General features: G+C 44.9%; 1 protein-coding gene and 1 pseudogene across 3 annotated transcripts in view; one reads left to right on the top strand and one right to left on the bottom strand.

The window, feature by feature from the left end:
* The window catches only part of RSRC1 (arginine and serine rich coiled-coil 1), a 293,774-nt gene that overhangs the window by 156,538 nt on the left and 109,442 nt on the right, over window positions 1-27,794 (top strand). The window lies entirely within an intron of this gene.
* On the bottom strand, window positions 16,755-16,909 carry LOC140706314 (U1 spliceosomal RNA; annotated as a pseudogene).

The following is a 27,794-nucleotide window of genomic DNA, read 5'->3' as shown; positions in this document are numbered from 1 at the left end:
CATTGTGTTAGCAATGAGAATTTCTTCAACGTGGTTCTCCATGAATCCACACTAATGGGTTAAGTCAGCACTTGTGCTGGCCTCTCGGAATCTTCTAGAGCTGCAAGAGAAAAGTAACAATGTTCAGGTTGCCCTGCACTGAGCATGCTCAGCCCGCCAACGGCTCAGTTCCTTTTTTCCGCTTGTGAAAGTTGGAACCTCTCGGACTGAGCTCCTGTTTTTTTGGCTATATTTCGTGTTTTACACTGACCGGACTGAAATTGTTGATCTGCCTGTTGTTGCCCTGACTCTGGACTGGCTTTTGACTTCGCTTTTGCCTCTGGCGGTTTTCCTCAGGCCTTTTTTTGGCCTAATTGGCCTTTCAGGCCACCCTCTGAGGCGCCACGCGCCATTTGGTCATACCGATCAACGGTAATTGGCCTCCTGCGGTGCGCCACGCGCCTACCGGATTTCTTCAATTTTCCGTTCCGGTGTCTTGGACTACCTCCCTTTACCTGGGACTCCTAGTCTACTTGCCTTCACCACGTCCTTCGAAAGCTCCATAGCCTTCGAGACTCCTGGTCTACCGGCCTTCACCAAGCCCAGTAAACGCTCAGTTACTCGGGACTCCTGGTCTACTTCCATCTACCGGTTAGTCTATGCCTCCAAAGGACAAACCATCCCCGAGGAGAGGACCCTTTCGCCTCTGTACCGCCTGTTCCCGGAAACTCCCTTTCCAGGACGGACATTCTCTTTGCCTGTACTGCCTTGGAGAATCCCACTCCGTGTCCAATTGTCGGCACTGCAAAAGATTCACTAAGGTGACTCTGAAGGCTCGGCAGCAACGTCTCAGATATTCCCTCTGGAAACAAACGTTGTCGGCCTCTCAACCATCTGAAATGGAGGTAGCCCAATCCTCCTCCTCAGTACGGTCGGAGATTAGGGTAGTCCAATCCACCTCGTCGGATACTGTCTTGGACGTCCCTAAAAAGGCGAAAACCAAGTCCAAGACGAAACCCTCGTCCACTAAGGTACTTACCTCAGCGTCGACTGCCTCCATCTCTCCACCGAAGCCGGAGCACCTGAAAAAGAAGAAGCAAAAGCTGAAGGGAGCATCGACATCGAAGGAGGTTACTCTGGTAGTGCCTCCCATCTCCTCCTCACTCCCTTCTCCGTTCCTGGAGGACTCTTCGAGAGACCGAGAGTCCGCGTCGGAGCCCGGAGCCTCTCTTCCTCCACGACAAGAACCATTGGTCGTCGTCGAGAGGTCTCCCACGGCAAGCCAGATTGACAAAATCATCTCTGGCTTGACCGATGCGCCTCGGAGCCCAATTCTACCTGGGCAGGCGTCTCGATCCCGGTCGTCTACACCGGGATCGCCGGCTACTAAGTCTCCGACACCCTCTCCGAGGAGACCGGGGGATCCGACTGTACCGGCCCCTCCTCGACGCCCAACGCTTGACACCGAGGAGGACACCATCCCTAAGAAACCCAAGCACCATCGCAAGCGAAAGCGTGCTACGGATGGTGATAGACGACGGAAGCATCGACGTCGGGAGTACTCTTCATCGGACTCCGATGACAGCCATGAGAGACGAAGGTCTCGCCGCCGTCATCGACATAAAAGGGACTATACGTCTGATTCCTCTTCCACGTCGAGGGATAGACGGCATCGACGAAAGAGGACCTACTCTTCCTCTTCGTCTACTTCCACCACGCCGCCTCCGAAAAAGGGTCGACGTCGAAAGCGCCTTCTCCCGGATAACGAGGACCGCGCTACTCCGGCGGAGGGTCGGTCTACCAAGCACAGTGTCCCGACACCGACACCTGCTGACAAGCCCGCGGCGCCTTTACTGAGCCCGGGTAGACTGTTACCCACTAAACCTCCCAAGCCTAAAGAGGGCATGCCACAGCCTGTCGCCCCTCGGCTTTTGGAGGAGGAGGATGACCCTGCCTCGGTTTCCTCTTCTGAACACGAGGACGAAGGTACATCCGAAGCTTCCTTGGAGACACCGGTGCCTGCTGAACCATTGGGGTCTGATGCGGCAGATATCCATCCATCATCTCCATCGGAGGATTTTTCATCGTATCCTCAGATGGTCGCGAGAATGGCTGCTACCTTGAGGATGGAGGTGGAGAAATCTCCTTCTCGTGAGGATGACCTCATCTTTGGGGACATTCACAAGGACAGGTCTCGTCCAGTTAGCCTGTCTTATGTGCCAGAACTCATGGATCTCATCACCAGTTATTGGGACCATCCAGCTGATTCTCCCACCTTTTCCAGGAGGACTGAGAACATGTATCGGGTCCATGGCCCAAAAACAGAGTGCCTTCTGAAACACCCAGCCCCTAATTCTCTTGTGGTGGAGTCTAGTGCGGGACGTTTGCCCACCAAGGGTCACCCGACTCCAACTAACAAAGAAGGAAGAGACCTTGAGGTGCTTGGAAGGCGGCTCTACTCAATGACCACCTTTGCCCTCAGAGCCCTCAACTACTTGGTGGCCATGGGGGCCTATCAAAAACAACTTTGGGCGAGAGTACTCCCAGCGCTCCAAGTGGCACCAGAAGACATCAGGCAAGTATGCCTCGATGCTTATGCTGAGGCACAGACCGTCTCTAAGCATCAACGCCTGGCTTCACGGCATGTGGCAGATGCCAATGCTAGAAATCTAGCTTCTATCATTACTTTGCGGCGGCACGCCTGGTTACGGTCTGCCAACATCTTGGATGACATCAAAGTCAGGATTAAGAACTTAGCCTTTGATGCCACTGGTCTTTTCAGCGAAAAAACAGATGAAAACTTGAAGTCCCTCCACGAGAGCAAGAAAACGGCAAAATCTTATGCCATACAGCAACAGCCGAGGCCTTCAAAACCTCACTGGCGCTCCAGGCCTCAACAGCAGTCTTACCAGCAAGGCACAACCTCCACTTATCGCCAGTTCAGACCACAACCCCCTGCAAGATCTTCTCAGGCTTCTTCCTCCGCCTCTAGCTTCAAGACACACAGCAAACGCCAGTCATTCAAGCCTTCTGGCCGGAAGTTCAAACAATACCTTTGACTTCCCAGTCAGCATCCGAATCCACCACCCTCTGACTCGCCTCTCTCCTTTCCTTCAGAACTGGTACAAGATCACTCGAGACACCTGGGTCTTGGACATTATCAGCTCAGGCTACCGCCTGGAGTTTACAGAATTGCCTCCTCTAGGATGGGTCAGGCATACATCCTTCGATCCCGTCCTAGAGGAAGAGATTCTCACTCTATTACAGAAGCGAGCCATCCAGAAGGTACCTTACAGGGACATCCTGAACGGGTTCTACTCCCGATACTTTGCTGTTCCAAAGAAGGACGGGGGTCTTCGACCCATACTGGATTTGAGAGATCTCAACACCTATCTCAATCCTCGGAAGTTCCGGATGGTTACCCTGGAAGGGATCGTCCACCTGCTCAAGAAAGGAGATTGGTTTGTAGTGGTGGATCTGAAGGATGCTTACTTTCATGTAACAATCCACGAGGCTTACAGAAAGTACGTCCGGCTGATCTTCCAGGACACCATATACCAATTTGTAGCCCTGCCATTCGGCCTCTCCACCGCCCCACGGACCTTTACCAAGTGTATGGCCCCGGTGGCAGCTTATCTACGTCTCCAGGGGATCCAAATTTACCCATACATCGACGATTGGCTGATCGTGTCAAAGTCCGAATACCAAGCCTACCAGGACACTCATCAAGTTCTGCAGACCCTACAGGCCTTAGGCCTATCCATCAACTACGAAAAGTCTCATTTACGACCCTCTCAAGTGATGGACTACATAGGGGCCAGGCTGGATGCCGTGCAAGCCCGTCTGTTCACACCTCCAGAACGTGTCTACAAAATAAGAAAAGCAGTTCTGAGGTTCAAGCCAAGGAAGACAGTATCGGCAAAGCTAGCACAACACCTGCTAGGCCTCATGGCCTCAACAACGGCCACCTTGCCCCATGCGAGACTCAAAATGCGCTCTCTACAATCCTGGCTGATGGCTCTGTTCGACCCTGTGACAGACAGTCATCACAAGCGCCTCAGGGTCACTCCAGAACTTGCAAGGCAGTTACAGTGGTGGCTCTTTCCTCCACATCTGCTAATCGGAAGACCCTTTCGTCCTCTACAACTCACCATACAGGTGACAACGGACGCCAGCCCGACGGGATGGGGAGCCCACTGTCTACATCACCAGATACATGCTCTGTGGTCCCCGCAGGAAGCATCCCTGCATATCAACCATCTAGAGATGCTGGCGGTGATAAAGGCCTTCAGGGCTTTTCTTCCTCTGCTCAGGGGCACAGCTGTGCAGGTAGTAACGGACAATACCACCACGATGTACTACCTGAACAAGCAAGGGGGCACGAGGTCCAAGTCTCTGCTGTTTCTCACAGTACATTTCTGGGAATGGTGCTACCTGATGCACATTTTTCCAGTGGCTATCCATGTGGCCACATCAGACAACCAGTTGGCGGACGAACTCAGTCGTCGCCCGTTCCAATCCCACGAGTGGCAACTGGACCAGAAGGTGTTCACCACCCTTTGCCAACGGTGGGGACATCCACTGGTGGACATGTTTGCCACGCAATACAACACGAAGTGTCCACTCTATGCGTCCCGCGCAGGCAGAGGACAAGACTCCCTCGGAGACGCGTTCATGGTACCATGGAAGAGAGGCCTCATCTACCTGTTTCCCCCTCTGCCACTCCTTCAGAGGGTCATAGTCAGACTGCTGCAGACGAGGGCAGAAGCCATACTAATTGCCCCTTGGTGGCCACGTCGACCGTGGTTCTCCACTCTGTTTCAAGCCTCAGTGGACAGGATGACTCTTCCATCGCAGCCCACCTTACTCACTCAGAGCGGAGGGAAGGTTCTCCATCCAGACCTCGCTGCACTCCACTTGACCGCGTGGAGGATTTCCCATCATTGACAGAGGTCATCGACAAGGCACGGAAACCTGCCACTAAGTTGCTCTACAGCTACAAGTGGAGGAATTTTCTCAGGTTTGCTGAGGAACGTCAGCTACATCCCTCACCTGTGGCCTTATCGACTCTGCTGTTATACCTCAGGCATCTTTTCGATTTGGGCCTGTCTAAGTCAACGCTGAAGGTTTACACTGCAGCTATTGTGGCTTTTCAACCTCCGGGTTCAGAGTCATCCAGATGGTTCTCTCACCCAACCCTCAAAGCCTTTTTCAAAGGTCTTGATAACATGCGCCCTCCGACTAAAAGACCAATACCGCAGTGGTCGCTGCAGACTGTCTTGCATTGTCTTACGAGGCATCCTTTCGAGCCCATGGCCTCCTGTGACTTGAAATTCTTGTCCTTCAAGACTCTGTTTTTGGTGGCCATAACTTCGGCTAGGAGAGCTAGTGAGTTAGCTGCCCTACGTGCCGATCCTCCTTATTTGCAGTTTTTTAAGGATAAGGTTGTCCTTCATCCTGATGTTACATTTCTGCCTAAGGTTGTGTCTACCTTCCATGTTAACCAGCCGTTGATCTTACCAGCCCTTTTCCCTGATGCAGTTACAGAAGTCGAACGCATGCTCCATGCTTTAGATGTGCGTAGAGCACTGGCCTATTATGTTACCAGAACTAAAGATTTCAGAAAGGCCCATAGACTGTTTCTTTGTTTTTATGGGCCTCGCAAAGGCTCTCCTGCTTCCTCCTCTTCCCTCTCCAGGTGGCTAGTCTCTACCATTTCTCTGGCATATGAACTGCTGCAGAAACCTGTGCCGGAAGGTCTTAAAGCCCATTCCACTAGGGCCATGGCTACATCTACGGCCCTGCTAAGGGGAATCGACATCCAAGAGATTTGTCGGTCTGCTACTTGGTCCAATGCTTCTACCTTTGTTACCCACTACAAGTTGGACCTTCGGGCTAAAGCTGAGACCAAATTTGGAAGGGCTGTTTTGACTTCACTGCTTCAGTGACGGCCCACCATCCTGTAAGTGTGCTTGCTAGTCACCCATTAGTGTGGATTCATGGAGAACCACGTTGAAGAAGGACAGGTTACTTACCTGTAAACATGGTTCTTCAAGTGGATTCTCCATGAATACACACGTCCCGCCCGGCCTCCCCACTTGTCTGTCACTGAGGAGTGTTCTGGGTTCCAACTCTTCACATGGCGGACATGGGGAACTGAGCCGTTGGCGGGCTGAGCATGCTCAGTGCAGGGCAACCTGAACATTGTTACTTTTCTCTTGCAGCTCTAGAAGATTCCGAGAGGCCAGCACAAGTGCTGACTTAACCCATTAGTGTGTATTCATGGAGAATCCACTTGAAGAACCATGTTTACAGGTAAGTAACCTGTCCTTTTGGAGGTGGGCCAAGGAGGCTTCCAGCACCACCTTATGCAAGTAGAAGCAGTGTTGAAATAAACAGGGAAATTTCCAGTTTGCACAAGAGCAAGCTGGAGACATGAGAATCCTGAAGGCAGAGTGTTATGTTCTGCATGTAGTACAGATAATGAGATGCTGATTGTGTTTTTGTTTCAAAAAGAGGCTATTTTAGTTTATTTTAGCATGTTGGGGGTGAAGAACTTCAAAAATTAATAGTTTTATTTCAGTGCAAGCTTCCATGGATCTAAAATTAATAGTCTTTAAAGTACAGCCATGTATTTTCTTTTCTTTTCTTTTCTTTTCTTCTCTTCTCTTCTCTTCTCTTCTCTTCTCTTTTTTCCTTTTCTTTATTTTTCTTTTCTTTTCCCAGCACTGAGTACCTGGGTCCACGGCCAGGAACACAACCAGCATCTCATTAATCAAAAGCAATTTGGGGCTGTGATTTCCTCTACTTCAATTAAACAAGGCTGGATTGGCAATTGGGGTTTGGCCATCATTTCTGAAATCAGCATATTTCAATCTTTATTCTTTGGTTTTGTTTTAGATTGTATAAATCTTTCATATATTTAAACCTTGATTACATTATCTACCCACCCCTGAAAGAAAATGTTGAAGCTTCTAATGATAAGTGTAATAAGTGATTTTTAAAAGGTGTAAAAGTAATCCATGGTAGACTTTGCAAGAAGTGTGAAAGGATGGGAAACATGCAGTTTGAATTCACGTAGGACCTGGAATAAGGAAAAAACTTTTCTCCATATGTGTACTTAAGGAGAAATGCTCTGACATAACCATGGATCATTAGACATGGTAAACTGATGGAGTTGTTGGTAAACAAAGCTCTTCATTCAAGAAATATCTGTATAATGATCCTCTTCACTGACAGCAAAAAAAACTGCAATGAAAGTGAAAGATCAAATGAGAACAGGGTAGAGAGATATGAAAAACGGTACAGGAAAGATGTGTATTCTTGCTATTTTCAATTTGTATCTTAATAATTTATTTAGAGAAGTACTTGCTGATTCACATGACAGTGTCATTGTGAATTGAGAGATTATCAGGAACAACAGACAATATAATATTACTTGCTGTTTAGATAATCTGCAAAGCTAACTCACTAAAGTAAATAATGAACTCAGTCTAAAAACAAATATTAATTCATGGCAATCCAAACAAGCAGGTAGCCCCAAATTGCAGTTAAAAATTTAAAATGAAAGTGTGGAGCATATTGGCAAAGATAAGTACCTTGAAATTTGGTTGAGTGAGTAGTAGGATTATAGCCACGTAACAAAAGTCAGAGAGGGGTGTGGGAAAAACTGAAGAATTAAGAAATAATCAATTTCATAAAATGCAGAAAGCTAGAATATTTCAGTTACATAATGGCGCAAGAGAAGTACAGATCTGTATAGCTGATCATTCAAGATAAGATAAGGTAGAGAAAAGCAAGCAGAAGAACTTATTGGCTGAACAACTTGGTTTAGATGCAACACAACATCAATGGCTAAAATCCTGTTGCACCATAAATTGTACTAGAGTAGGCCCATTGAATCAATTAGGATCTGTGATTCAGCTCCATAAGTTCCATTGATTCAAATAAGCATATTCAAACTGTGACTTACCTTACTTTTGACCATTTAAAGCTGTCACCTGTAAACCGGAATAGCCATTATGGCATCCAACATCTAGAAAGAGAGAGAGAGAAAGACTGTATTATTGAAAATGGCAAAGAAGCTAGAGAGTGGAATATTTCTCATATGTTCAGAAGAAAATTTGTCTGATTATATTTGCATGGAGATTACATAAAGGATACTCTTTTCTTAGAGAGTGTTTTCAAATTAACTTTTCAATGTTTTTAGTTCCTTGATGATTTTTTAAATATCTATAGGTAATTGCTCCTGATTGGATGCACACCATAATGTAGTGATGGGGTTTGAATGTGTCAGAGAAGCTAAGAGCAATGCTGTCAGGAGGCTAAACTCCATTATGAGCCTGGTCTCCTAGCAGGGTCACACAAGGTGGTATGTTCACATCTGAGGTATCAGATTAAGATGCATCCACCCTCTTTATTTATTTAACATACTTTTATCCCACATATCTCCTTAAAAAGGACCAAAGGTGGATGACATCATTAAAAGACAGCTTTTAAAAGCCAAAAAATCATAAAATTTTTAGAATCAAATAAACAACTCACTAAAAACAGAAAACATAGTCAACACCAAAAACAGATTCAAAGAAACAAAGGACAACACTCCATTTAAAAGCCCCTCTCAGACAGCCAATCACTAAGGACTATCTGAAGAGAAAGGTCTTTGCTTGCAGAAGGATAGCAAAGATGAGGCCAGCCTGGCCTCCTGTGGGAGGGAATTCCAGAATACCCTCAAGGAGTAACAGCCTAATCAGCAGAAGGGAATAGATAGTTCCAGTGGTGATGGGGTGGAGAAACTTCTGGAGGGAAGTTACTGAGCAGCAGTGGCTGAAGGTGATGTTGACAGATAATTATCTTCCACAGACAGTGGCAGTGACATTTGAGTTAACTTTCATTAATGCTGTGCAGAAGTCAGTGGTAAACCACTGCTGAATTTTTCTTACCTCAAAAATCATATAATGGGACAGTCTTAAATGAAACAAGAGAAAGTGCTGGAGGATAAGACTCCTAGGTCAGAAAGCACTCAGTCAAATGATGGACAAGTACAAATAGTGCTGTTACTAATGACACAACTATATTAAAGCTGAAAGGACATCTGTGATGAATGCCCCACGTCATGCCTGTCACTCATAGCTGGAGCTCACTTGCATAAGCCTATGAGAGGACAGGAGGGGTGGAGGCAGAGAGTCAATTAAGTCGGTTAGAGAGAGAGAGTGAGTGAGAAGAGGAGGAGAGAGGTTTGCAGAGAGAGAGATAGTCAGAGAAAGAGTGAGAACTGTATCTAATAAAGATAAGCTGGTTAAAGTGAATAAATAAAACAGGAGGTGATCGAATGTGTGGCAGATTATATGATATTTCAATTATTTTGATTCTATGAAATGAATAAAGGACATCTGTGATTCTGAATTATCCTAATACCCTTTAATAAACAAGTTATGTTGTCAGCAGCCAGTGTCAGACTAAAGTCCTTTACAGCGTGAATAAGCAAATCCACTGCTGGCAGCGAAAGAAAGAGGGTACATCACCAGCGTGAGCCCTTTGAGTTGAGAAAAAGAAACGGGCACGGGGTGAACGTAACAACGTCTAATGGCTGACATACAAAGAGGTAAAAGGAAAGTCCAATGCTGCACACCAACACTGCACAGCACTGTACGATTGGAACATCGAACATGAGAAGTATGAATCAAGATAAATTGGAAACCATAAAATAAGAAATGGAGCATATAAACATTTCAGTACTTTGTGTCAGTGATCAAAAGTGAAATGGAATGTGGTATTTTAAGTCAGACAACTACAAAGTGTTCTACTTTGGAAAATGACAAACTCAGAAAACATAGAGTGGCTCTAATACTGTAGCACTGGAAAAAAACACAATATTAAGTTCCATCCCCAAGAAAGGAAATGCCAAGGAGTACACTAACTATATGACCATTGCAAGCAAACAGATGTTGCAACAAAGGAGTTTACCTCATAGGGAGTGAGAAATGCCTGATATTCAATGTGCATTCCAAAAAGGAAGAGGCATTTGAGATCATATTGGAAATATCTGCTGGTTACTGGAGTGCACTAAAGTATTTCAGATCAGTCTGTGCTTAATAGACTACAGCAAAGCGTATGACTGTGAGGACTATGAAAAACTATGAGTTGTTCTGAAAGAAATCAATGTTCCTCACCACTTGATTGTCCTGGTACATATCTTAAACTGTAGACAAGAAATTACTGTTAGGATAGAATATGGAGATACATAATGGTTTCCCGTAGGCAAAGGTGTCAGACAAAAGTGCATTTTATCTCCTTATTCATTCATGGAACATCATACCAAAAGCTATAGTAGATTCAGATGAAGAAGGAGTGAACATTCTAACTGGCAGAAAGCAGCAATGACTTGAAATGAATTCTGATTAAAGTGAAAGAAGAAAGTGCCAAACCAGAACTTCAGCTGAACTTAAGAAAACAAAAATCATAACTGCAGAAGAATTTCACAACTTCAATGTTTACTATGAAGAAATTGAAAGATTTTGTATACCTTGGTTCAGTCGTCAATCAAAATAAAGACTGTTGCTAAAGAATCGGGAGTATATTGAGATTTGGAAGGGCAGCAATGAAGGAATTAGAAAAGCTTAAAAAAGGATTATCCCTGGAGACGGAGACCAAGACCACCCCCGTTATTGTATTCTTCTTCACTATGTATGCATGTGAAAGCTGGATAGTGAAGAAAGCTGACAGAGAAAAAATTAACTCATTTGTAATGTGATATTACAAGAGCTAAGCAGGGCAGTTGAGATCAGGTCATTCATTCATTCATTCCACCAATCTAGTGACCAGGCACTATTCTGGGCAGCTAACATCAAGTTAAAAATGTAATGACCCATCAACCAGACACAAATATTTTAATGAAAACCAATAAAAAAAATTCCAGAGGTAACAGCAGACAAAATTCAAATTAAAAACATGTGAGTCTGCAAAAGTATCAGAGGGGGAGGATGTTATCAATGACCACTTCAAAAAGCACAACTTTCACTGTTTCCTGAAGGTCACTAGGGAATGACCCTGGCAAACATCAACAGGCGGCACATTTCATAGTATGATGGCCACCTCTGAGAAAGCCTGGTAGTTTTCCTGGCCTCTCTAGGAATAACTACCTGCATTTGTGAAGCCTGGATAGACCAGGTTGCCCAGGAGGATGATCTTAAGGACTGTTGCTCTGACAGGAAATGAGGTCCCAAACTGTGAAGGGCTTTATATATTAGCACTCGCACTTCGGATTTGGCATGGAAGCAAACAGGCAGCCAGTGCAGGCCAATTTTGGGTATCACTCATTCTTAAGTTCACTATAAGTTGGATGTGAGTTGCTAGTACATAACGAGAACATATATAAGCAGTTTATCAACTAGGGAATTTTGATTTGTATTGATAAAAAGTATTTGCTTACATAGAATTTCCTAAATGATACGTAACTTGTCAGTGAACAGCAGGTAATTAGTTGTAGTTATGGTGCCAGGCGTGCAGCCTCTGCAGCACTTAGCTACCATTATAATAGACCATTTTAAAAACATCCTTTTTTAACACATCTCAGACAGAGCTGGCATACTTGATTTTAGTTAAATAGACCTGAATTTTACAAGCTGCTACTCTGTGGTATGAAATGGTCTTCTCCCAACTCCTCCCATCAAGACCCACAGTAGAGCACACAATGATATGGCAGCTATTGACGTTACACCTGTTTTTTAGTGAGGCCACTCAACCATACCTGTAAAAGTAACACAAGAATTATTACTACAACACAAGTAACTTTCCACCAAGGTTCATTTGTAATGTCATAGCAGCAGTACCTTAGTTATTAATAGAGAAACCAGTTGTAGGCTATGGCAGGAGCTACTGTACTTGGAACAGTAGAGAAAACATGGACTCCATAGATTAGGTTTCCTGAATCTGGTACGTACCATGTATTTTGAATTATAGCTCCCTTTGCACCAGACTATTAGTTATATGGGAGACGTGGTGGCGTTGTGGGCTAAACTGCAGAAGCCTGTGCTGCAGGGTCAGAAGACCAAACAGTCGTAAGATCGAATCCACGCGACGGAGTGAGCTGCCGTTGCTTATCCCAGCTCCCGCCAACCTAGCAGTTCGAAAGCATGCAAATGCAAGTAGATAAATAGGGACCACTTCGGTGGGAAGGTAACAGCATTCCGTGTCTAAGTCGCACTGGCCATGTGACCACAGAAGATTGTCTTCGAGCAAACGCTGGCTCTATGGCTTGGAAACGGGGATGAGCACTGCCCCCTAGAGTCAAAAACGACTGGGTGATGTAGTCCAAAACACCTGCAGAGCACTAGATTGTCAAACACAATCTAGATTGTTAATATATAAAATGTGTTATCCATATTTATAAGAATTAGAAATCAATTTAATTTTGTTCCTTTCTCCTTTTAGGAATAGATATCATATTAATATTTTAAATTACAAGTCTGTGCGACGATTGATGTTTCAAACATAACATCTGGTTTTAAAGTGTGCTATAGACCAGTGGTCCCCAACCTTGGGCCTCCAGATGTTCTTGGACTACAACTCCCAGAAGCCTACACCACCACCTCTTCTAGCCAGGATTTCTGGGAGTTGAAGTCCAAGAACATCTGGAGGCCCAAGGTTGGGGACCACTGCTATAGACAGCAGGCCCCTTCATGGATTGCTGCCTTGTCATGGCGAAGGGGCTTGAGTAACTCAGAGACGCTATGGGCTATGCCGTGCAGGGACACCCAAGACGGACAGGACATAGTGGAGAGTTCCGACTAAACGTAATCCACCTGGAGTAGGAAATGGCAATGCCACTCCAGTATCTTTGCCAAGAACGCCCCATGATCAGAAACAAAAGGCTAAAAGATATGACGCTGGAAGATGGGACCCTCAGGTCAAAAGGCGTTCAACATGCTACTGAGGAAGAGCTGAGGACAAGTACAAGTAGCTCCAGAGCTAATGAAGTGGTTGGGCCAAAGCCGAAAGGACGCTCAGCTGTGGACGTGCCTGGAAGTGAAAGGAAAGTCCAATACTGCAAAGAAAAATACTGCATAGGAACCTGGAATGTAAGATCTATGAATCTTGGGAAGCTGGAGGTGGTCAAACAGGAAATCGCAAGAATAAACATCGACAACCTGGGCATCAGTGAACTAAAATGGACAGGAATGGGTGAATTCAGCTCAGATGATTATCATATCTACTATTGTGGGCAAGAATCCCGTAGAAGGAATGGAGTAGCCATTCTAGAACTGACACCAAAGAAAAATGTTCTTCTCATTCTAGGGGACTGGAATGCTAAAGTAGGGAGCCAAGAGATAAAAGGAACAACAGGGAAGTTTCGCCTTGGAGTTCAGAACAAAGCAGGGCAAAGGCTAATAGAGTTCTGTCAAGAGAAGAAACTGGTCATCACAAACACTCTTTTCCAACAACACAAGAGGCGACTCTGTACATGGAAATCACCAGATGGGCAATATCGAAATCAGATTGATTATATTCTCTGCTGCCAAAGATGGAGAAGCTCTATACAGTCAGCAAAAACAAGACCTGGAGCTGACTGCGGCTCTGATCATCAGCTTCTCATAACAAAATTCAAGCTTAAACTGAAGAGAGTAGGAAAAACCACTGGGCTACTCAGGCATAATCTAAACCAAATCCCTTATGAATACACAGTGGAAGTAAAGAACAGATTTAAGGAACTCGATTTGGTGGACAGAGTGCCTGAAGAACTTTGGATAGAGGCTCTTAACATTGTCCAGGAGGCAGCAACAAAAACCATCCCAAAGAAAAGGAAATGCAAGAAAGCAAAGTGGCTGTCCAATGAGGCCTTAGAAATAGCAGAGAGGAGAAGGGAAACAAAATGCAAGGGAAATAGAGAAAGCTACAGAAAATTGAATGCAGACTTCCAAAGAATAGCAAGGAGAGACAAGAGGGCCTTCTTAAATGAACAATGCGAGGAAATAGAGGAAAATAACAGAAAAGGAAAAACCAGAGATCTGTTCAGGAAAATTGGAGATCTTAGAGGAACATTTTGTGCAAAGATGAACATGATAAATGAGAGGTTTGGGCTAAACCTGGATAGAATTGTTAAATCAAGTTTTATAACATGAGAATAAGTATTGTCAGGATCAGTATTGTAAAAGTGAAGCAAGGCTTGAATATACACAGCTGAGGTGATTGTTACAGCTGTGAGTGCAATCATAGGATTGGACAATACTGATAAAACTAGCAGTACAAGCACACACAATCTGTGGGTTATTGGTGGTGATGCTGGTTGGTGTGTTCGTGGAGAAGAGTCGTCGTGTTCCTGTGCTGGAGAATCCTGGAGGAAGCCGTGTCTACATGCTTCGTATTGAAGAGGAACTCTGGCTATTTGGACGGACCGTATGGTATACGACTACTGAACTTATTTACTGGACATTGACACTGATATATGCACTAAACTCTGTGGAAACTGTTGTGCATTACTTTGGAACTGAGAACAAAGACTTAGCTGTAAATATACCTGTATATTCTGTAAATAATACAATATCTGCTATCAACACTGCTTTGGTACCTGGCGTCTTCATCATCTCAGGGAAGATTCTTTTGGTTATCGCCCCCTGGTGTATACCTGTACTACCGCTGCTCTGTCAATAAAGGACAAAAATGGGAGGGACCTAACAGAAGCAGAAGAGGTGGCAAGAATACACAGAGGAATTATATCAGAAAGATTTGGATATCCCAGACAACCCAGACAATATAGTTGCTGACCTTGAGCCAGACATCCTGGAGAGTGAAGTCAAGTGGGCCTTAGAAAGCCTGGCTAACAACAAGGCCAGTGGGGGTGATGACATTCCAGTTGAACTATTTAAAATCTTAAAAGAAGATGCTGTTAAGGTGCTTCATTCAATATGCCAGCAAGTTTGGAAAACTCAACAGTGGCCAGAGGATTGAAAACGATCAGTCTACATCCCAATCCCAAAGAAAGGCAGTGCCAAAGAATGCTCCAACTACTGTACAATTTGCACTCATTTCACACGCTAGCAATGTTAGGCTCAAAATCCTACAAGGTAGGCTTCAGCAGTATGTGGACTGAGAACTCCCAGAAGTACAAGCTGGATTCCGAAGAGGCAGAGGAACTCAGAGACCAAATTGTTAACATGCGCTGGATTATGGAAAAAGCCAGAGAGTTCCAGAAAAATATCTACTTCTGCTTCATTGACTATGCAAAAGCCTTTGACTGTGTGGACCACAGCAAACTGTGGCGAGTCCTTAAAGAAATGGGAGTGCCTGACCACCTTGTCTATCTCCTGAGAAACCTATATGTGGGACAGGAAGCAACAGTTAGAACTGGATATGGAACAACTGAGTGGTTCAAAATTGGGAAAGGAGTACGACAAGGCTGTATATTGTCCCCCGGTTTATTTAATTTATATGCAGAATACATCATGCGGAAGGCTGGACTGTAGGAATCCCAAATTGGAATCAAGATTGCCGGAAGAAATATCAACAACCTCCGATATGCAGATGATACCACTCTGATGGCAGAAAGTGAGGAGGAATTAAAGAACCTTGTATTGAGGGTGAAAAAGGAGAGTGCAAAAAACGGCCTGAAACTCAACATCAAAAAAACTAAGATCATGGCCACTGGTCCCATCACATCCTGGGAAATTGAAGGGGAAGATATGGAGGCAGTGAAAGATTTTACTTTCTTGGGCTCCATGATCACTGCAGATGGAGACAACAGCCCCAAAATTAAAAGACGCCTGCTTCTTGGGAGGAAAGCGATGGCAAACCTTGACAGTATTTTAAAGAGCAGAGACATCACCTTGCCAACAAAAGTCCGAATAGTCAAAGCTATGGTTTTTCCTGTCATGACGTATGGAAGTGAGAGCTGGACCATAAAGAAAGCAGACCGCCGAAGAATTGATGCCTTTGAATTGTGGTGCTGGAGGAGACTCTTGAGAGCCCTGGACTGCAAGGAGAAGAAACCTATCAATTCTATAGGAAATCAACCCTGAGTGCTCACTGGAAGGACAGATCCTGAAGCTGAGGCTTCAGTACTTTGGCCATCTCATGAGAAGAGAAGACTCCCTGGAAAAGACCTTGATGTTAGGAAAGTGTGACTGCAAGAGGAGAAGGGGGCGACAGAGGATGAGATGGCTGGACATTGTCTGCGAAGCAACCAACATGACATTGATAGAGCTACGGGAGGCAATGGAGGATAGAAGGGCCTGGTGTGCTCTGGTTCATGGGGTCACAAAGAGTCGGACACGAGTAAACGACTAAATGACGACGATAGAGAGCAGTAGTTAAAAGATTTTAGCCTTCCTTAGTAATTGAAACTAAATGGGCTGGACTTAGAATGCAGACATGTGGAACACCTGGTTCCTTGTTTAGTTAAGACTGTTTTAGCAATTAAATATGAAGAAATAAGAGATAAGCCATAAAAGAATGCACTTGATATATATTGCATTTTTTGCTCCATAAGACGCACTCCCCCCCCCAAATAGTGGGGGGAAAGTATGTGTATCTTATGGAACAAATACAGTAAAAAAGGGGTTCAACCACCACCACCCAGAAGCCCCCAACTGCCATGCTGGGAGGCCTCTGAACTGGTACTAGAGGCTGCTTGCTGTTTGGACCTCACCATTCTGCACTGCTGGCTTTCTAGGGTCTGCTTCCTGGAGCCCACCTGGACAACCAGCAAAGCCAACAGGTCTATGGCAGCAGGCAGTGAAAATAGCCAAGGACATAAGGGGAAAGAGTAATTCTAGAAAAACCAGGGGAAATCACAAACATAGTCCCCCACTTAGGCAGTTGATTTTCCCATATTTGGGGAAATCACAGGGGTCAGCACATCCAAAGTGCAATAGATGAGCCTCACCCTGGGAAAACCACTTTTATGATCATGGTATCTCCCCTGCCAGGTATGAGTTGGAATGGCCCCTGCACCTCCTGCCCCTTTCTGTGCCCTGTCCCCCAAAGGCATGGTGACCCCCAGCTGCATCTCCTGATCAGAACAGGGCTGCACAGCCCCAGTCCCGAAAGAGGCCAAGAGAGCTACTGAGTGTTGTGGGGTGCCCCACAGGGCCCCCATCAGGGGCTGGATGTTCCACCCACAATCCTCCAGTGCACATATACTAGCATACCTAATATGCGGGGAAGGCAGGGAAAGGGGAAATTCAAACTTTCAGTTAGTGAGGAGGCTACGTTTCTGCTTCCTTGCTAGTCCAAGCAGTTAGAGAGCTGGGAGAGAGACCTGGGACTGCCTGGTATTGTCATTTTAAAATGTAAAATCTAGTTTAAAAGCTGTTTGTTTGGGGTTAGTGCTTGGGTGAAAAGGTGCTCCGTTTGAGTTGAAACTTGCTTGTGTAGAAACGTGCATACTTGCTTTAAAAGCTGCCTAGGAAGTGTTCAGACCAGCACCGATCAGCTGTTAGGTGGGAAGAGGGGAGGGGAAAGGAGCAGGAGCAGGAGCTGAGAGGAGCACAAAATGGCTGCCGGCTGCCTGCTGGCTTTTAGCTGTTTGGGGCTCTTTTTGGCTGTTCTGGGGTCTACCAAGGCATTGTGAAGATCAATGCTCAGTCTATAGTACCTGGTAAGTGACTTTCTTTTATGTTTTTTAAAGTTTCTGACCTTTCCCCCCCATAAAATGCGTTAATTAATTTTCAGTGCATTTCTATGGGAAATCTGGATTCAACTTGCAAACTTTTCAACTAGTTCTGGGCATCTAATAGAGAATGTATTTCCAAAGGGTGTTGCAGCAAGGAAACTAACTGTGTCTCTTGACGTCTAACTGGATTACAGTACCTGCTTGCTGATTTCAGCTACTATAGTTTGTATTCAGTTTTTTTGGCTCATCAAGAACATTGTTCATGGCTTTGTGTGGCCTAACCTGTTGTGCCTTGCATGCAATAAACGTTCAATTATGTCAGAAAATGGAGATTTGGTCTTATGCTGAGCATGTGCTACTGCTGGTGAATGAGATCAGGTTAAGCTTTGTGTTGCTGTTCTTTTGCATAACCTAAAGTAAATAGGGAAAGCCAGCTGTTAAATAGTTTAATTCCACTATTTATCCTCCACACAACTAAAAGGGACCTCTCAATGCAGTGCCAAATCAGATAAACCATTTCTAACTTAATATAGGCTTGAGCTGTAGCTGGGCAGAGTTGCGCAACAATCTCATCTGTCATTGAGACATTTCTATAAGCATGGGGAGGAGGTGGATGAAAGGAAATGTAACATATAGGTGGAGTGGTATAGGTCTTATCACTGGCTGATAATGGTCTATATTAATGCCACTGTTGACTGCTGTTCATTTTACATGGTTCAAATGTTATTCTGTTATAGTTTATTAAATATTTTATTTCACTATTTGGTTCAGAATATATTTTCCCTGTGTTCCTCCACTAAAAACTAGGTGCGTCTTAAGGTCAGGTGCATCTTATGGAGCAAAAAATATGGTAAATATTATAAACAGATGCATAATGATTTACATATCAATATTATAGTGTATTTTGAATATAAAACTGAATACTAATGGTTTAAATTAGAGAACTCTCTAAAAATAATAATAAAACATAACTTCAACTTGTCAACAGGTTGGGTTCTGGTATCCAGTTGCTGGCAGATACAGTGGGGTCTTGACTTAAGAACGGCTCGAGTTAAGAACATTTTGACTTAAGAACCACTCTCATAGGAAAATATTGACTTGACTTACATACTTAGATTTGAGTTACGAACTGAAAAAAACCACATGGGAGGCAGGGAATGTGCAAAATTTGAACTTATAGTTAACTGTTGGCCAGTGAAAAGGGTGCCTGTCTGCTTCCTCACTCCTCCCAGTGTTTAGAGAGTGGATTGGGAGACAGTCTTCAGACTGCCTGGTACTTCCTGGACTGTATTTTCCCTGCCTCCCTGAACCTTTCTTGACCCAAGAAAAAAAGAAACAAAATATCCCCCTCTAGTGGTCGAAGGCAGAATAGCAGCTTCCCATTAGTTTCTATGGACGGAAAAGAGCAGATACGGATCAAATGGTTCTCAATGCATTCCTATGGGAAATGCAGATTTGACCTGCAAACTTTTTGACTTGAGAACTGCCTTCCAATACGGATTAAGTTCTCAAGTCAAGACCCCACTGTAGTATAAAATAATAAAGAAATATGAAAAAATGAAAGCTTTGGTTAATATAAAATTCACATTAAAATAATTTGGATCGAAAAAGACACAATACAGTGGTGCCTCGCTTAACGAGTGCACCGTATAGCGATGTTTCCGTATAGCGATCCCTTTTTCGGGATCGCTATACGGAAACATACCCGATCTTCGCAATGGGGAAAACCCGCATTGCGAAGATCGGGTATTGCGGCGGCCATTTTGGAGCCGCCGAACAGCTGATCGGCGGTTCCAAAATGGCTGCCGGAAGCCCGGAAATGGCTGCCGGCAGCCGTTTTCGCGCCCTGCCCTCGCTTAGCGAAGGCGCGAAAATGGCTGCCGGCACCTGGAATCCTCGCTGAACGGGTAAGTAACGAAGGTATTGGAACGCATTAAACGAAGTTTAATGCGTTCCAATACCTTTCCCCTACCCGTTTAGCGATGATTCCGTATAGCGAGGGTTAATCCGGAACGGATTAACCTCGCTATACGGGGCACCGCTGTAGATCCTTTTGTGGTTATGCTTTAAGAACTTGTTGAGTAGAATCCTTTTGATTAGCTATGCAGAGATAACTTGGTGTTAGTCCCTTGGCTATAACGATAGCAAGGTGGAAGTGCTTGTGACAAACCCAGACCTACTGGGATCTATCACACAGTTACTAAGCTGCCACCAACCATTCCCTATAAGAAGTCACACAGACCAGGGATGGATTTTTAAACAATAAAAGAATAAGGTTTATTTTAAATACAAACAGGGTAAATAAAACAATCAGGTGAATAAAATAAAGTAACGTGGCTTATTCTCACACACACAAGCATACAGTTTGGTTCACCTAGAACCTTTAACTTAAAGCACAGACCCTGAACCCATCAGTTCTGGCTAACCAACAGACCCCTGAACCTTTCAGGCTGGTACTCTGACACACAGTAGTACCCTGTCAGACACCCAGACTCCCACAACAGCTTCTTCTTCCCCAGCTGCTGCTTCGTCCCAACCCAGTGTCTCACAGTCTGTCTCAGCATCTCCCTTCACCACACAGGCATCACATATTTATACAGTACAGCCCCTCCTCCTGATGTCCCGCCTTCCACTCCCCATAGGATGGAACTTTCCCTCCAAACCCATGACAGACAGGTAACATCAGTGCTGTTATGTAACACCTCCCCTCTTTAAAAGTTGTTTTGTAGGGGGAAAGCTAAAAGTGCTTTTCACCAAAAAAACAACCTGCATAAAATACACAACAACATTTATACATACCAGATAATACTTACATATACTTACACTCCAAGTTAACCATAGCAAATATGCATTTAAACATTTTACCTTATACAGTACATCAATTTACCTTTATTAATACCAACCAAATTCAAAACCAGGTACATTTTAACTTTTTGTTTTCATTATATACATATAGTCCATGTTCTTTCGCCGTCTTCAGTCTTCAGGTCTTCTTGATAAGGCGTCAGCAACACAGTTCACTGACCCTCTGACCACCTTCACTTCAAAGTCATAGTCCTGTAAGTTCAAAGCCCACCTCATAAGTTTGCTATTGTGGGTTTTCATCGTCTTTAACCATTGCAATGGTGAATGGTCAGTACACAGAACAAAATGTCTTCCCCAGATGTAAGGCTTGGCCTTCTGGATCGCGTAGACTATGGCCAAACACTCCTTCTCCACGGTTGCCAAATGTCTCTCACCTTTTTGAAGTTTCCTACTCAGGTAGGACACTGGATGCTGGTCACCATTCTCATCCTCCTGGCACAGAACTGCTCCTACCCCGCTGTTAGACGCATCGGTGTAGATGATGAACTCCCGGTCGAAGTCTGGAGCACGCAGGACAGGATAGTTGATTAACGCCTTCTTCAACCTCTGGAACGCCGCCTCACAGTCGCTGGTCCACGGGATGCTGTCATCAGTCTTCTTCCTCGTCAGATCGGTCAGCGGAGCCGCAATCTCGCCAAACCTCGGGATGAACTTTCTGTAGTAGCCCACCAACCCAAGAAATGATTTGACTTTTTTCTTGGTGTTGGGTCTGGGCCAATCACGAACAGCTTCTATTTTGGCCTCCAGGGGTTTTATCACTCCTCCCCCTACCTTGTGACCCAAGTATTTTCTTTCTGGGATACCCAGCTGCAGTTTGCTCTCTCTGCAGAGCCTAGGCCAAAGCACTTCCTCCCCTGGGTTAAAGCGCCTCTCCCTGCCTTCCTGGTCATCCCAAGCTTTCTTTCTGACCTTTTGAGCTGGCAGGGTCTCTGCTGCTAGCTCTAGGTTTCTCCTTAGGTCATTCATCAAGGTGTCTATGTAAGTCACAACGTCTTGTGGGTCACCCTGGGCGATCTGCCCCCAACCCTGCTCGATCAAATCAAGGGGCCCCTTCACCCCTTTCCCAAATAAAAGTTCAAATGGACTGAACCCGGTACTGGCTTGTGGCACTGATCGATAAGCAAACAAAAGGGGTTGCAGCTTCTGGTCCCAATTGTTTGGATTCTCTGCCAAGTAAGCCCTAATCATGCGCATTAGAGTCCCATTGAACTTCTCAGTTAACCCATTACTTTCCGGATGATAGGCAGTGGTTTCCTTGTGCTTAATTCCACAGATTTGCCATAAGCGTTTCATGAGCTTTGATGTGAACGATGCGCCCAAATCTGTGATTATCTCTGAGGCAAATCCCATCCTGGACATATACCCCACCAAAGCATCGGCCACTGTGTTAGTTTCAATGTTAGACAAGGGTATGGCTTCAGGATACCTTGTGGCATGGTCCACAATTGTTAGGATGAACCTGTTCCCCCTCTTTGTGGCCTTGGGCAAAGGTCCCACAATATCCACCCCTATGCATTTGAACGGAGTGTCAATCACAGGCAAAGGGCACAACTTTGCTTTGGTCCTGTCGCGGTTATTCCCCTGCCTTTGACACACATCACACTGTTTACAGAACTCCCTGATCTGCTTCCCTATGTCAGGCCAGTAGAAATTCTGTGTGATTCTCTGCTGTGTTTTATTCACTCCTAAGTGTGCAGCAAACATGTCAGAGTGCCCCCTTTGTAAGATCATGGGGCGATACCTTTCAGGTACCACCAGCTGACTTCTGATCCCATCTCCCCCTTTTGAGATATTCCTCAGGGTCTCTCTATATAAAATCCCCTTTTTCTCCAGGAATCTCACTGGGGTTTCAGGTGTTAGCTGGGCGTCAGTCACCTGTTCAAAACACTTTTGGAGAGTGGCGTCTGCCTTTTGCTCCTGTCCAAATCTGCTGTCTGTGGTTAAGGTTTCCACCACAGCTTCTGAACTCCCCTCTGCTTCCGTCTCTGGCTCATCATTACCCCCCTGAACTGTCCCCGTGGTGGCTTGTGAGCGTGTAATCACTAGCACCCGTTTCACATGTTCAGCCAGGTCATTTCCCACAAGCACGGCTGCTGGCAGAGTCGATGAAATCGCTATCCGCCAATCTCCCCTCCAGCCTTGAAAGTTGACAGGTACCTCTGCTACTGGCAGAGAGATTATCTGCCCCTCAATCCCTGCCACCTTCATGCTCTCATTTGGGATTATAAACTCCCTAGGGATGATATCTGGATGGCATAGGGTTACTTGGGAACAAGTGTCCCGCAGCCCCCTATACTGACGGTCAAGTATTCCTACGTCCACCCCTGCTGTCTCAAACAACTGAGAATCTGTTTTTATCAGCAAGCAGCGCTTTACCTCCAGAAGAGGACCATTTTCCTCAGCCTGATCAGCAGAGGCAGCTGTCCCAGACTGAGTAGCCATGGCAACAGGCTCCCTCTGTGACACTGAGCCTTGCTCTTTCTGGACACAGAACACAGCTTTTGGCTTGGTCCCACTAGAATTCTGAGGCACCATTCCTTTTAGCTGCTTTAATTTTTCACACTCTGAGATTAGATGACCCTTTCCCTGACAGAAATAACATTTTCTAGTGTATTTGGATTCTCTCTCCTCTTGTTTCGGTTTTCCCTCCAAATTCTGAGGGCTTGGTTTCATGCCTGAGGGCTTCCCTTCACCATGGGCCCCTCCCCCTTGCTGGCTTTTCCCTGGTCCCTGAGAGTACTTGCTGTAGGTTTCTTTGGGTTTACCTACAGATTTCCCCTCACCCAAGGGCTTTCTTATTTGGGAGATAAAATCCGCGATTTCTGCGGCTGCTGCCACAGATTTCGGTTTCCTTTCCCTCACCTGGAATTTCAATTCCCCCTGCAGGACTGAATAGAACTGTTCCAGGGCTATCAAGTCTTTAAGCTGCTCATAGGTCTCTATTCCCTCCTGCGATAGCCATTTCTCAAGCAGCCTCACCAATTGGGCCCCCACTTGGGTAAAAGTCTGTTCTGGTTTCTTGGTGAGGGACCTGAATCTTTGTCTCAGCTGCTCTGCATTTATCCCATGTCTGGCAAACACCAGTTTTTTAAACTCTGCAAAATCTTTCATCAATTCCTCAGGCATCTCGGCATAAACCTCAGCCAGGCTACCACTGATTAAAGACCGCATGATGGTCATCTTCTCAGTTTCCCTTACTGAGAAGTCCACAAACGCTCTTTCCACTAAGGAAAAGAACACCTCAGGACAATCTCCCTTGTGGTACACAGGGAATTTCTTCAGGTCAGCCTTAGACAATTGGCCTCCCTCAGAATCCCTATTATTATTATTGTTCTGGTTCATCAGTTCCAGTTTTCTTAATTCAAACGCCATTTTCTCTCTCTCCAATGCCAATTCAAATTGTCTCTGTTTCTCCCTTTCCTCTCTTCTTTCTCTCTCTAATCTTTCCTCCATTTCCCTCACCCTCAGTTCATGCTGTTGGGCTAGGAGTATTTTCCTGAGTTCTGGGTCCTGCTCTCCTGTGCTGTCACCTTGCACTGAGCCAAATTCATCCTCAGAACCTTGGTCAATCTGGGGGTCTTTCACTTCACTCATGTCTGCTACTTGGCTTCGAGTCAAGGGCATAACCCCCCCTCAGAACAGGCTGCTTTAAAAAGTCAAGCCTCAGAATAAAACGACCACTTTTTTTCCTTTTTGCCTCAGAACCAGCTCTCCCTAGAGATTGCTGCTGTTCTTCAGCACTAAATTTGCAACAGTATCGAGTCAGAGCCTACCCCCCTCTGCTGGGCCTCTCAGCTGGCAAGCTAGCTCGCTGTTGCTACGCAGTTTTTCCTCAGCTTTTTCCCGCCAAAACTAGGCTGCCTCAGAGCACCTTAATCTAAGTCTCCCCAGTTGGCACGTTCTTCTACTAGCGCACCTCCCCGTGAGGTACACCTAGAAGATTACCTACGCGCCTCAGACTGTCCCTGACTAGACCCCCCTTGCTCTGGGCACACCTGCCAAGGCTTTGCTGGACCGCTGGACAACTGGACCAGTCGTATCCCACACGCTGGACACCAATCAATGTGACAAACCCAGACCTACTGGGATCTATCACACAGTTACTAAGCTGCCACCAACCATTCCCTATAAGAAGTCACACAGACCAGGGATGGATTTTTAAACAATAAAAGAATAAGGTTTATTTTAAATACAAACAGGGTAAATAAAACAATCAGGTGAATAAAATAAAGTAACGTGGCTTATTCTCACACACACAAGCATACAGTTTGGTTCACCTAGAACCTTTAACTTAAAGCACAGACCCTGAACCCATCAGTTCTGGCTAACCAACAGACCCCTGAACCTTTCAGGCTGGTACTCTGACACACAGTAGTACCCTGTCAGACACCCAGACTCCCACAACAGCTTCTTCTTCCCCAGCTGCTGCTTCGTCCCAACCCAGTGTCTCACAGTCTGTCTCAGCATCTCCCTTCACCACACAGGCATCACATATTTATACAGTACAGCCCCTCCTCCTGATGTCCCGCCTTCCACTCCCCATAGGATGGAACTTTCCCTCCAAACCCATGACAGACAGGTAACATCAGTGCTGTTATGTAACAGTGCTATCTACTAAGCATTTCTGATAGCACATTGCAGAATTGGTTGTGATGAAAACCACACAGCAATCAAATTGTGAAGCTTGTGTTACCAAGATATAACACTCTCAAAGTTATGCCTACAGGCAGAACATATAAGAAAAGTCAGACTAGATTCAGATGAGGGAGGAGTGAAAATTGGTGGAAGAAACACCAATTATTTAAGATATGCAGATGACGCCACCTCACTGGCAGAAAGGAGCAATTACTTGAAACAACTGTGAGAGTCAAAGAAAGTGTCAGTAGTGCTGGGAAAAGTTGAGGGCAGCAGAAAAAGAGGAGGACCAAATACGAGCTGGATTTACTTCCTAAAGGAAGCCACAGGCTTGAAAGAACAAGAGATGAGTGGGATAGTTGAGGACAGGACAGTTTGGAAATTGCTCATTCATAGGGTCTCAGTAAGTCAGACGTGACTTGACGGAAGGTGACAATAGAGTTATGCCTGCATAACTTTATGTTGTATGACAGCAAACTGGATTCTGTCATATATTTAACATTGACAGGCTTCCCCTAACTTTTTGTTGGCCTAGTTTTCTGTTACATCGTTTCTGTCGTAGTGGGGAGGATTCTGTAAAATAAGGTATAAGAAGGCTATAACAAGATAGAGGCGCTCCTGATCAGTCCTGAGGCAAATCATGGGATAGGGCGGGATTTAGCCTGTATTGAATGGAGCTACATTCCAGTGCAATCCTGGACTGAACTGTGAGCTTGGATGCACAGGTTTCAGTGGTGGCCAGAAGTTAAAGCTGATGTGCCAGTTGCACCTGTTCTTTGAGATGTTTGATTTGGTCATGGTGACACATGCCTTATTACATCTTGTTTGGACTATTGCAACACACTCTACATGGGACTGCCTTTGAAGAATGTTTGGAAACTTTGGGTTGTTCAAAGTGCTACAGCCAGATTGTTGAGTGGTGGTGTTTGTAGGGAGCATGTAACTCTCTTATTACAACAGCTTCATTGGCTGCCAGTCTATTTCTAAGCCCAATTCAAAATGCTGATTATTACCTATAAAGCCCTATACGGCTTGGGTCCAGGATGTATAAAGGATTGTATCACCCCATATGACCCTTCATGGATTTTAAGATTGGGAAGACAGGTAAGCCCCCTCCCTCGGTTTTCAGACAAAGACCTTCCTCTTCAGGTATGCCTTTAAGCAGTAAGTTATCTCAGGAATGCTGGTTTTTAAGTTTTTTAATATGTTTTCATTGTTTTGTACTTGATTGATTTATTCTTGATGCATATGTAATTGTTTTTTAAATGTGATATTTAGAATTTCTTATTTCATCTGTTGTGAGCCATCTTAGGTGTGTGTGTGTATGTGTGTGTGAAAGAGAAGGAGGGAGGGAGAGACTGCACCCCCCAAGTTGTTAAAATTCTTTTACTTATAGTTTTTCAGCAAAATGTATAATCCATCTAAGTATTGTCAGTCACATTCCTGTGAAAGTTGATACTTGGGAATTATCACTCATGTCTTGTATGAAAGTGTGAAGGTGTAGAGGATCAAAGTGAGCCATCAGCAAAGCTCAAAGTGGAGGACAGTGACAAAGGAAAAGAACAGCGGGATAACAGTGAAAGTGGAGAGGAAAAGGGGAAGGAGTTGACAGGAGGAGAGGGGGAAGGGAAGTTGGAAGTGTGCTTGACTGAGGGGGAGTGGGAGGAGCAAGAGGTGACGGTTGGGGAGGAATATAAGGATGAGGAGGGGGTAGTCTGACTTAGTTTGGTGTTGAGGGAATACGAGAAGAAGAAGAGAGAGGAAAGGAGGAGGGCATTTGAGAAAGTCCGGAATCAGGGGCTTTTAAGAGACTTTCCGAATTTGAAGGTGGGAGGACTTCTGCCTAATAATCCAGCCCCTCAAGAAGTACCTCAAAGAGTGGCGGTTTGTGAGTGGAATGTGATATTGGCGCCGCGAGAGGCTGAGCTTCAATGCGAATGGGAAAATCTGACAGCTCCTTTTTCAGAAGGTCCTGATGAGAGGGGGTGGATCAGAACTCATGCTGTGGGACGATTTGCGTGATGAGGAGTCTCCCACCCCCTCAACCGGTGCTCAGGGGACCATATGGGGCACAACACCGTTAACACCTTGGGACTTTAATCAAAGTTTAATTGATGTTGAAAATGGCCAGTTGCTATGTTGGAACCATTATTACCGTTTAAGAATTGCTGGTGGACATAGGAGAAGATAAAGTTCCTGATGTTAAAGTTATAAAGACCCAGCCGTTATTATTTCCCGCCAAAATGGAGGGGTCGCCTGAGGGAAATAACGAACCTCCTCACAGAAAGAAGCGCCTTTCAGAACTGCTGCCCCTGTATTTATCAAATGCAAGTAGAGACTTGAGTTAAACACATACAGACTGACCATGCCGTTCATGTTTTGTGTTTACTGTATTAGTATTTTAAAGAACTATACAGAATAATTTTTGACATCTTCAATCTAGTAGCCTGTGTTTCCTGAAACAAACAATAATTTCCTTGAGTTTCATACTAACCTTAAAAATTTTACAGTTGTAGTAAAAATCAGTATGCACAAGCTAGTATTGCAAAATAATACTAACTGAACACGCTGAATTATAAACATTCTCAATATTTATTTTTAAAATGAGTATTGGCTCACAGAAGACATCCTTCTTGATAGATTAGTGGAAGATCTACTTTATCTGAGCTTTCTTGTATATATTAGGGACAATTAAACAGTGAGAAAA

Source organism: Pogona vitticeps, chromosome 3, assembly GCF_051106095.1.
Source record: "Pogona vitticeps strain Pit_001003342236 chromosome 3, PviZW2.1, whole genome shotgun sequence".
Taxonomy (NCBI): domain Eukaryota; kingdom Metazoa; phylum Chordata; class Lepidosauria; order Squamata; family Agamidae; genus Pogona; species Pogona vitticeps.
This window is presented reverse-complemented; position numbering and strand designations above follow the sequence as displayed.